The sequence below is a fragment of the Colobus angolensis genome, unplaced genomic scaffold (assembly GCF_000951035.1).
Source record: "Colobus angolensis palliatus isolate OR3802 unplaced genomic scaffold, Cang.pa_1.0 Scaffold32, whole genome shotgun sequence".
Lineage (NCBI taxonomy): Eukaryota > Metazoa > Chordata > Mammalia > Primates > Cercopithecidae > Colobus > Colobus angolensis.
Window position 1 is genome coordinate 6,266,714 of NW_012116488.1, and position 11,490 is coordinate 6,278,203.

The following is an 11,490-nucleotide window of genomic DNA, read 5'->3' on the forward strand; positions in this document are numbered from 1 at the left end:
GTGAAACCCCATCTCTACTAAAAAAGCACAAAAAAACTAGCCGGGCGAGGTGGCGGGCGCCTGTAGTCCCAGCTACTTGGGAGGCTGAGGCAGGAGAACGGCGTAAACCCCGAAGGTGGAGCTTGCAGTGAGCTGAGATCCGGCCACTGCACTCCAGCCTGAGCAACAGAGCGAGACTCCGTCTCAAAAAAAACAGAATGTTATTAAGAATAAAGATGAACATTTCTAAGGATAAGAGTCAATTCATCATAAAGACAAATCCATCCTAAACGTGTACACAGCTGATAACATAACTTCAAAATACAGGAAGCAAAATTAATAGAACTGAAAGTAGAAATAAATAAATCTATGATTATGAAGGGTTCAACATTCCTTGCCCTGCCACTAGAACCAAGTAGACAGAAAATTAGAAAGGATTTAAAAGATTTGAATAACACTATTGACCAAATTGACCTAATCAACATTTCTAAAACCCTTTATTCAACAATAACACAATACACACTCTTTTTAAGGGTTCATTAACATTCACTTTGATGAACCATATGCTGGGCCATAAAACAAATTTCAATTAATTTAAAAGGACTGAAATCATGATGATGAGTATTCTCTCTGACTTTACAGAATTAAATTAGAAATCAATAACAGAAAGATATCTAGAATATCCCCTAATATTTAAAAATTAAATAACATATATCCAAATAATCCATGGTTCAAAGAATAAATCACAAGGGAAGTTAGAAAATATTTTTAACCAAATGAAAATAAAACATCAAAATTTGTGGTAAATTTGTGCTAAAGCAGTGCTTAGAAGGAAATATATAGCTCTGAATGCTTACATTAGAATAGAAAAAATGTTTAAACAGAACAGAAATCAATTGTTTAAACTCCATCCTAAAAATCAGAACAAGAACAAATTAAACCCAAAGTGAATACAGAAAGGAAATAAGAAAAAGGAGAAATTGGCTGGGGGTGGTGGCTCACACCTGTAATCCCAACACTTTGGGAGGCTGAGGCAGGTGAATCACTTAAGGCCAGGAGTTCAAGACCAGCCTGGCCAACATGGTAAAACCCCATCTCTACTAAAAAAATTAAAATTAGCCAGGTGCAGTGGTGGGCGCCTATAATCCCAGCTAGTCGGGAGGCTGAGGTAGGTGAATCACTTGAACCTGGGAGGCAGAGGTTGTAGTAAGCTGACATCACGCCATTGCACTCCAGCCTGGGCAACAGTAAGACTCTATCTCAAAAAAAAAAAAAAAAAAAAAAATGACCATGAACAGAGAGAAACTAAATCTCAAAAAAAAAAAAAAAAAAAAGAGGAGGAGAAATCAATGAAATAGAAGACAGACAAACAATGAAGAAAACCAATAAAACCAAAAGCTACTTCTTTGGAAAAATGAATAAATTTGATAAACCTTTTGGTGAACTGATAAAAAAAAAAAACAGAAAACCCAAATCACTCCCTCAGGAATGAGAGACGGAACACATCACAGATCCTACAGACAATAAAAAAAAAAAAGAAGAAAATCTTATAAAGAACTTTATGCCAATAATTTAAGCAATTTATGTGAAGTGAACAAATCTCCTGAAATACATGAATTATCAAACTCAAGAAAACACAAAATCTGAATGCCATATGTCAACTAGAGAAGGAAATCCTGAAACATGCTACAAGATTAACTTTGAAAACATTATGCTAAATGAGATAAGTCAGATGCAAAAGGACAAATGCCATATGATTACACCTGTATGAAGCACATAGAGTAGTCCAATTCACAGAGACAGAAGGCAGAATAGTGGTTTCCAGGGTCTAAGGGGAGGGAAATGGGGAGTTATTGTTTAATGGATACAGAGTTTCAGTTAGGGAAGATGAAAAAGTTCTGGAGATGGCCAGGCACGGTGGCTCATTCTTGTAATCCCAGCACTCTGGGAGGCTGAGGTGGGTGCATCACCTGAGGTCGGGAGTTCAAGACCAGCCTGACCAATATGGAGAAACCCTGTGTCTACTAAAAATACAAAACTAGCCAGGGTGGTGGCTCACAGCTGTAATCCCAGCTACTTGGGAGGCTGAGGCAGAAGAATCACTTCAACCCAGGAGGCGGAGGTTGAGGTGAGCCGAGATCGCACCATTGCACTCCAGCTTGGCCAACAAGAGTGAAACTCCGTCTCAAAAAAAAAGAAAAAAGAAAAAGTTCTGGAGATGGATGGCAGTGATGGATGTACAACAATGTGAATGTCTTTAATGCTGCTGAACTCTACACCTAAAAATGGTTAAAATGGTAAATTTTGTTATGTACATTTTATCACAATTTAAACTTTAAAACATACAATGTAAAAAAATTAAATTTGTAACTTAAAAAAAATAAAAATTTCCCTCGAAGAAAACTCCAGGCCCACACGACTTCACTGGTAAATTCTATCAAATATTAAGAGAAGAAATAACACCACTCCCATACAAACTTTTACAAAAAAAAGAGGAGGAAGTTATCACTTCCCAACTTATCCTATGAGGTCAGTATTAACCTGATATCAAAACTAGTCAAAGACATTACAAGAATCAAATAAACATAGAAACAAAAACTCTTAACAAAATATTAGTAAATTGAATCTAACAGTAATTAAAAGATAATTTATCATGACCAGGAATGCAAGGTTGGTTTAACATTTGAACATCAATCAGTATAATTCACTATATCAATATATATCTTTAAACTTCTTTTCTCATTAAGCGTCACAAAAGTCTTCGTGCATGGTTTTTGGTAGCATGCTTTAGCAAGTCTTAAACTGTGTCTATGTCTGAAATTAAATTTTTTATGAAAAATTATTTTTAACATTCTACTAGAGATTCATGGTTATTCATTCAACCTGTCTCCTGGTCTTGAACCTAAGTTGTAGTTTATCCCTCTCAGAGTCACCACAGCCACCCTCCATTGCAGAGAATTGCCCCACACATCTGCTGCGCACCCACGGTAAGAAAAAAATGCATCATTGTTTATTGAGCAATCGCTGTGTGCCAGGCGGGGGCTAGATGGCTCATTTATATTATTTTAGTTCTATTCTTACAACCACCCTGTAACAGAGGCACCACCCCTATTTCACAGATGAGGAAACGGAGGCCCAGAATGATGAAGCAACATGTCCAAGGTCCCACAGCCAGTTGGTGCAGAGCCCAGAGTTGAGCCTACTTCTGCTAACTCCATAGCAGACGCCCATTCTTAGAACCTTCATGGCAGACATGATAGACAATATCACCTGCCTTGGTTTCCTCATTTCTTTTTTTTTCTCTTTTTTGGAGATGGAGTCTCACTCTGCCACCCAGGCTGGAGTGCTGTGGTGCAATCTCAGCTCACTGCAGAGAACTCCGCCTCTCGGGTTCAAGTGATTCTCCTGCCTCAGCCTCCCAAGTAGCTAGGATTACAGGCGTCTGCCACCAGGCCCGGCTAATTTTTGTATTTTTTGTAGAGATGGGGTTTCATCACGTTGGCCAGGCCGGTCTCGAACTCCTGACCTCAGGTGATCCACCTGCCTTGGCCTCCCAAAGTGATGGCATTACAGACGTGAGCCACTGTGCTTGGCCCTTTTTTTTTGAGATGGAGTTTCATTTTTGTCACCCAGGCTGGAGTGCCATGGTGCAATCTCTGCTCACTGCAACCTCCACCTCCTGGGTTCAACTGATTCTCCTGCCTCAGCCTCCCGAGTAGCTGGGATTACAGGCACCTGCCACCATGCCCAGCTAATTTTTGTATTTTTAGTAGAGACAGGGTTTCACCATGTTGGTCAAAGGACTAATAAGAGTCCCTACTCCTATGAGGATTAAATGAGTCACTAATTGTGAAGTGCATAAAAAAGTACATAGTAAGCACTATTTAAGGATGTTTTGACATTTTATTTGTTAAATAAATTGATCAATTTTTAACTCATCATAGCCCTGGAGTTAGGGTTATAATTCCCATCTCACAGATGAAGGAACTGAGGCAAAGAGAGGCAAAGTAAACATGTGTGCACCAGTTGGGCAAAACTTCCAACCCAAATGGGGACAGCAAGGTCCCCATCTAATCCCCACATCAAACAGCAATGCTTGCAAGAGTCCCCAAGCAGTGGGTGCTTAGAGGGAAAGATGCCATTCCCTTCTGGATCTTTGGGAAACCAGCCAAAATGTGCCTGGCTCTGGAACATTCCTCCAAAGTCTCTGGGACTGGCTTCACTCCCCCAACCCAAGGAAAGGCAGGGAACTCCCTCATGGAAACCACTCTGCCTCCTACCTTAACCGACTCGGGACTCGTGATGATGACTGAGGTTTTGTGGAAGACGTTGACCCGCACAACAGGTCCATACTTCTTAGCCCTGGAAACCAAAGCGACCCGAAGGAAAACTGTCAACCAACTGAGGTATGACTATCACCAACCCCGCCCAGCAGAGAAACAGATGTGTCCCGTCCCAGAAGGTGCTCAACGAGGGCTACCAAAAGAGTGCTGTGCTGGGGCCCAGGAGCCCTGGGGGCAAGGCTCTGCCCTGTTGCTCACTTGCCAAGTCACGTCCCCCACCAGGCCTCAGTTTCCACAGCCATGGAATAGGGTTGGAAACACCCCTTCTTTGTCCCAAAAGGTTGTCCTGGGAATCGAATTATTTGCATCTTTGAAAGTGCTTTGAACAATGTAAAAAAGTGTCACACCAAACAATGACTGTTACCTAGTCACACCCCCCCAACCAATTTACAGATGAGGAAACTGAGGCTCAGAGAGCTTCTGATGGCTGGTCTAAGGTCCTGCAGTGGGTGAATGGCAGAGCACGGCTTCCAAGCCAGTCTCACCTGCCTCCACTCAGGGGAGGAACTGCTGAGGCTGGGAGTAACCTGGTCTAGGGGAAGGTGAGGCTTGGAGTCTGTGTGCTGGATTGGGTTGGGGGAGCTGCCCCAAGGGAACCTGGAGTAAGGGCAACAAGTGACAAATGAGAACCCACCAATCCAAAAACACATCTTGGAGCACACGGCCACCAACCTCATCCTTTTTCCAAAAGCAGGGGAGGTGTCCTAGAAGGAAACTAGAAGAAATTGGAAACATTAGGCTTACCAGCATTCAACAGGGAAGAATGGTCCCTTCCCCACAAGATCTGATTACTAGGCCCACTTCACAGACAGGAGTCTGATTACTAGGCCCACTTCACAGACAGGAGGACCGAGGCATGGGGAGGTTACAGCACTGGCTCAGGGACACCAGGCAGTAAGAATGAAGACAGGATGCAAACCCAGGTTTGCTCCAAAGACCCCCTTGGAGAAGAAACAGTTTTTTTTCCTGTCTCCCTGGCACAGAAGTTGGGGGCTGGCAGATAGAAAGGACTCAATAATATTGTGTGGAACCACCCTCAGGTATTCCCCAGTACTGACCACGCTGGGCACCATGCTAGGCTTCACCCCTCCAACCTCCCCATATGGCTGATCAATCTGTTATTAACCATATTATATAGGACAGCCAAGATGGAAGGGTGAAGTCATTTACCCACAATTGCACAGCTGGTACCAGTGCTCCCCAAAGCCCTTCTCAGCAAAGGATGGTTTGGTCATATAAATCTGCTGTGTTCACCAACTTGTAAACCAGCCAGTGCAGTGTCATCCTGAAGCTCATTCCAGGGGGCCCATGACTTCCTGTCTCCTGTATGACTTTATTCCTACCAAGCTCACTGCAGCATTCCCAATGGGTGACAACAAAATCACATTCTCCCAGGGAGAGACGGAGAGTAAATAAACAAACAAAGACAATGTCCGCGGGTGAGAGGAGAAAAAGAGAACAGAGTATGGGGAAGAGGAAGTGCTGGGGAATGAGTGTGCAGGTATCTGTGTAAAACCCATTTATGCCTAGTGTTCCATTATTGGAATGCTAAGCTTGTGGAAGTTATTTATGTCCTACTGCTCAAGGTCATCACCAAGGTCTGATTTTTCAAATTCAAAAAACTGTAACCTCAGACATAAATGGGTTAATACAGGCAGGGCAAGGAATATCCCTCTTAGAGGGTGGTTTGTGAGATGAGACCTGCAAGAAGCAGGAGAAGAGCCTTCCAGGCAATGCAAACAGCAGGTGCCAAGGTCCTGAGGTCAGAGTGTGCTTGGACAGTGTGGCTCAGGCAGAGTACTTGAGGGAAACAGAGTACAAGGTGGGGTCACCAAGACTGGGGGCAGGTCATGTAGAGCCTTGTGGGCTGTGGTCCAGATTTTTGCCTTGATTTTGGTGAGCTGGGGTCCACTGGAGGGTTTTGAGCAGAGCAGAGATGGGCTCTGACTTGGGTTTGAATGGATTGTTTTGCAGGACTGCAGAGAGTAACCAGGGTAGGGGAGGAAGCAGGGATACTAGTGACAGGGAGGGACTAGGAGAGGTGACGAGGGCTCAGAACAGAACACGGCAGCTGAGGCAACAATAAGAAGGGATCAGATTCTGAAAGCACTGTGAGGCTGAGCACTGAAACGTGCCGTTCGGCTATGGGGGTATGAGGATGACTCCGGGCTTTTGGCCTGGGCTGCTGGAAGAATGCATGGAGCCGACATCTACCAAGATGAGGAGAAGCTGGTTGGGGTGGCAGAGCCACTGTGCCCATCCCCTGCAATTTGCCAGGGCTGTCTCTGGCTCTGCCCACAGGAGATGAACCCACTTCGAGAAGCCCTCCACCAATGACCTCAGCCCCTCCACTTCCGGGGTAGCTTTGGGCATGTGCTGTACACAAGTCCCCAGGGTTCCCAGGGAATTGCACCTCAGTTTTCCCAAGAGGTAACTTGTTTTATTGGTTTGTTTATCTTGTTTATCCACTCCCCTCCTCCTACTGCTCAACCTGGGATCATCCCCCACCTCCTAAACTACTTACACTTCATTTCTTATCTCAGGATCATCTCAATCTCAGACAAGCAGATGAAATGAGGAGCTTGGCTTGGGACCAGTAAGGTTTGTGGTGGACTCTTGAGCAGGAAGTTAGACACTCAGATCTGGAACCCAGGGAAGGGCTGTGGGCTAGAGACATAAATTTGAGAGCCCACAGCAGAAAAGTGGCATTTCCAGCCCAGTGACTGGATGAGGCCACAAGGGAATGGACGCAGACAGAGAAGAGGACCAAGAACTGAGCCATCACTGAGCGGCTGGGAGCGTGGGGACAGCCAGTCAAGTGGCCCGAGCGGGAGCGCTAGGGAGGAGGGAGGAGAGCCAGGAGAGTGGGTGAGAAGCCAGGGGAGGATGCGGGACAAGGCAGAGGGGAAATCGGTTCTGCTCAGGCTGCTGGGGGCCAGGTCAGACAAGGATCCAGGGCTGATGGATGGGTTCGACAACATGGAGATCACCGGGAACCTGGCCCCCAGCAAGTTTGGTGGAGAGGTATGGGGCAGAAAGAACCAGAGGGGAGAAAGGAGAGGCCCAAAGACAGGCAGTCAGCCAGGTGGGTTACCACAGGGGGTGGCAGCTGCAGGGGAACGTGAGGGTGAAGGAAAGGGTTTTGTTCCAAGCTTTGAATGCTTGCATATTATATAAAAATGGGGATGATGCAGAAGAGGAGGAAGAGCGCTGATGGGGGGCGTGGAGGGGGGTGCTCCTGGGACAGGGTTGCTGAGCAGAGGGGGCAGATTGGCCTGGGCTACCCTCCTGGAACAGCTGGAAGGTACACGTGGGCCTGGGGCGGGAGGTGGGCAGCTGCTCAGTGGAGCCCAGGAAGGAAACTCACCGGCTGCTCCCTTTGCTCAGGGAAGTAGGAGGCAAGAATAAAAGCTGAGAGTGCGGATGGAGGGGGAGGTGATGGGGACTGAAGCAGGAAGGGAGAGTAGGCGAATAAACGCCCTGGGAAAGGAAGTGCAGGGTGGCCGCCTGCCTGCAGTGGAGGCTCACGCCAGGTGAGTGGCCTTGAACTTACCGGAAGATGGGCTGTGGACATCACACATGCCTGGATGTATTTCCAGAGTAATCTAGTGTCCTCGCTCTCACTTCCTAAAGCTCACATTTTGGGGGAATGTTCTCAGTTTTTAGTCACTTAAGTGAGGACAGAGTCTGAGCCCAGAGCTTCCACCCTAACCCCTGGGGTTCCGTGCCACATGGGAAGGAAGGTGAGTGCCATCTCAGGAAGACAGAGGGCACAGAGAGGGGTGGGGTCCCCATGGCCCAGCAAGAAAGGGAACAAAAACCCATTCCTTCTGACACCTGCAGGGGGCGCTGGGGAGGCGACAACAGAGCAGGAGACCCAGGTGTTAGAATCAAGCAGGTAAGGCTGACACCATGGCCAGACATGAGGACTTGTTGCTCAGCATCTTGGTAGGCAGAAGCCCACTTGGCATGTCCCTGGTGATAGACTGGATATGGCAGAGCAGCCCTGGGAGAGAGGAGAGGCAACCCCCCACCGCCCGCCCTCCCACACCTCTCCAGCACATCCAGTTTCCAGCAACACCACGATTGGCTGAGTGGGGACCCAAGCTCTCCTGTGGGCAGAGAAAGCCTTGGCCAGTGAAAAGAGCAGAGGCTATCTGGAGAGCCCACGGTGAAGTCACCCAGAGGGATGAAGGGAACGCTGCAGTAGTGGAGGAGTGGGCTACCCACTAGGGGTAAGTGTGAGGGTGAGGGGCTATGATTGTGGCTCATGCCAGAGGGGCAGGGTGGTGAGTGCTCAGTGGGGCACCCAAAGCCCATCAGATGCAGCACCCGCCAGAGCCAGCTGTGGGGCTCCCCCATGGCTGGCCACTCTGCTCCTTGTTGAACAGCCTCACCCCAGCAACTGGGCAAGTAGGAGTAGAACCAGCACTGTCCAGGAGTCAGTTTATCCCCAAATAAATAAAAATTGGGAGAGAGAGACCTTTCATTGTCAAGTTTACATCCACTCCCACATTACCAGGAGAGTAGGGGCTGATGAGGAAAGTTAGAACAGTGACAGAGAAATAAAGAAGCTACAAGTGTTTGTGTGGGATCTGAGTGTGGGGGGTCTGAGTTTTCAGCTGTTACACGGATCCATGCAGTAGGATGTGGTAAGAAAAGCACAGAGGAGGAGCACTCAGGGAGGGCCTCCTGCAGAATGAGGAGGATGAAGAGTTGCCTCTTGCAGCGAGAGGGTTCCTTGCCTGCCAGCTGGCAAAGTCATAGGGTACCCAGGCACAAATGCCACTACTGGGGACCCAACACACAGATCTCTAGTCAACCACAGTGTCGCCAATCATAGTTTAAAGATCCAGGTTTTTAATGCCAAGGCATCGGGTTTCTGCTAGAAGAGGTTCCAGAACTTTCATTTAGTGCAGTTTTATATTTGACCACTAACCAATTTTTAATCCAAAATCTTTTTATATATGCATTGTTCAATTCACCTCCTTAGAATACAGAGCCCAATCATGATTATATTCATCTTCCTCCCACTCCTCCCTCCGCACCCCACACACTCAGGTCACATGTAGGCTTTGTGATATAAGATTTGGGAAGAATTCAGCCATAAAAAAGAAAGCAGTAAGGACACATGCTACTACATGAATGAACTTCTGAAACATTATACTAAGTGAAAGATGCCAGACACAAAAGGCCACATATTGTATGATTCCGTCTATATGAAATGTCCTGAATAGGCAAATCCCTAGAGATAGAAAGCAGATTAATGATTGTAGGGCTGTGAGGGGTGGGAGAAAATGAGGAGTGTGCCTAATGGGTACAGGGTTTCTTTCTGGGGTGACAAAACAGTTCTGAAATTAATGACGATGGCTGCACAGTGCTGTGAATATACTAAAAACCACTGAATCATACATTTAAGAATAAATTTTATGGAATGCAAGTTACATTTCAACTTTTTAAAGATGATTTAAGTTCTGCTTTCTCAAGACACAGAGACCAGAACAGGTCATCTGAGTTTATGAGAAGACCAAGTCACGATGAAACTTATCAGAACAAGCACCAAACTCATTCAATTCTAAGTGCTGATGGCTGATCTGAAAACTTGACAGGGTGACAGTGTACATCACAGAACCTACGGGAGATTTTCCACCATTCAGCCTTGAATCGCTGTTGATCAAGTGTCTACTATGCATGTACTGCGTGCTGCTACGTGTCGGGGACGCAGTAGTGACTGAGACAGACAGGGGCCCATGGAAAAGACAGACACTTAACAAGAGCTTGCACAAATAATTACCCAATTAGCATTATGCTGTAAAGGAAAATTACAGTGACTTCAGGGTTTATAAAATGAACATAATATTTTGGGGGGAGCAGGAGGAACCTCCCTGCGGAGTTAGCATCGAAGCCAAACCTGGAAGGCTGGGGGAAGAACCATCCAGGTAAAGTAGAAGGCAGAGGAGCTAAGCAAGAAGAGAGAAAGCACCAGAAGGGCAAAGAGCCAGCAGGGAGAACAGTTGTCTCCCTATGTCACCAGCCACAGAGATCTTTCCTGAACCCATCAAGCAGAGATTCAGGCTTCTAATGCCAATACATCTGGCTCGTGCTGGAGAAGGGTGCCTTCCAGAATGTTCATGTCCTGAGATTTTAAAAAGTGTGTCTAATACCGTTGTTTATTCATTCATTCAACAAATATTTATTGAGCTTCTGTAACATGCCAGGCACTGGGGATACACAAGCGAACACAGTGTCCCTGTCCTCCCGGGGCTCACATTCTAGAGTGGGAGACAGACAGTCAACAAGTGAACAGACAGTCAACAGGTGGAAAGAAGGTAACTTCAGAGGTGATGGCCCCTGAGAAGTCTGGGGCTGGGTGGTCTTTACACAAGGTGCTCGGCGAGGCCTGTTTGAGACCAGCAGAGGAAGAAGCCCGCCAGGCCCAGACTTGAGAAAAGGACCCTGGGGGAGGGAAGCTGCGGTGGGGGAGGGGGGGTTGGGAAGAGAAAGGCTGGGGGCAGTAGTGAGAAAGCAAGAGGGAAGAGCAAGGAGGAGAGTGGGTTCGGAGAGCTCGGCAGGGGCCTCGCGGGCCATGCAGCCGACTTAATTTGGAACTGCATTTAGTTGTCAAGTGATGGGAAGCCCTTGGAGCAGGGAAATGACACATTTAATTTAAGCTTCACAAAGATAAGCTTTGGGGGGGGTGGCAAGTTGCGGGGGGTGTAAGTTGCGTGGGGGTGGGGACCAAGAATGGAATTGTAAGTACTAAGGAGAAGACAAATGGGGTGTCCCAGAACAGAAATACAAACAAAAGGAAACATGACTGAAGTACAGCGTGCTCCAATCCAGGCTGACCCTGTCCAAGTCTCAAAGTTAACAGCGCCCACTTTGGAGGCAGGCTGACCTGGGCTTAAATCTAGGCTTACCAACCGTGTGACCTTGGGCAGGTGACTTCGCCTCTGCGCGCCTCAGTCTCCTCGTCTGAACGATGGGGTAACAATAGCGCCTACCTGAGAGAGCTGTCGCTGCCATCACGTTTGTGGGGCCCAGCTGTGCGCGGTGGGCGCCCAGCAGCTGCTGCGGCTGTGAGTAATTTGTTACTAAGAATAGTTAGCGCCCCTCTCCGGGCCGCCGTCTCCCAGCGGCCGCGCGCACAAGGCGAGGCCGGACCCCC

The 11,490-nt window shown here is 47.2% G+C and overlaps 1 protein-coding gene across 1 annotated transcript in view; it reads right to left on the reverse strand.

Moving 5' to 3' along the window:
• The window catches only part of LOC105518476 (cholesterol 24-hydroxylase), a 44,796-nt gene extending 33,312 nt beyond the window's left edge, over positions 1-11,484 (reverse strand). Inside the window, exons 1-3 of the mRNA XM_011951484.1 lie at positions 11,327-11,484; positions 4,957-5,037; positions 4,260-4,341 (exon numbers count right to left, since the gene is read on the reverse strand). The gene's annotated coding sequence lies outside the window, so the exon portion shown is untranslated. The remainder of the gene's footprint in view (positions 1-4,259; positions 4,342-4,956; positions 5,038-11,326) is intronic.
• Positions 11,485-11,490: the final 6 nt, after the last annotated feature.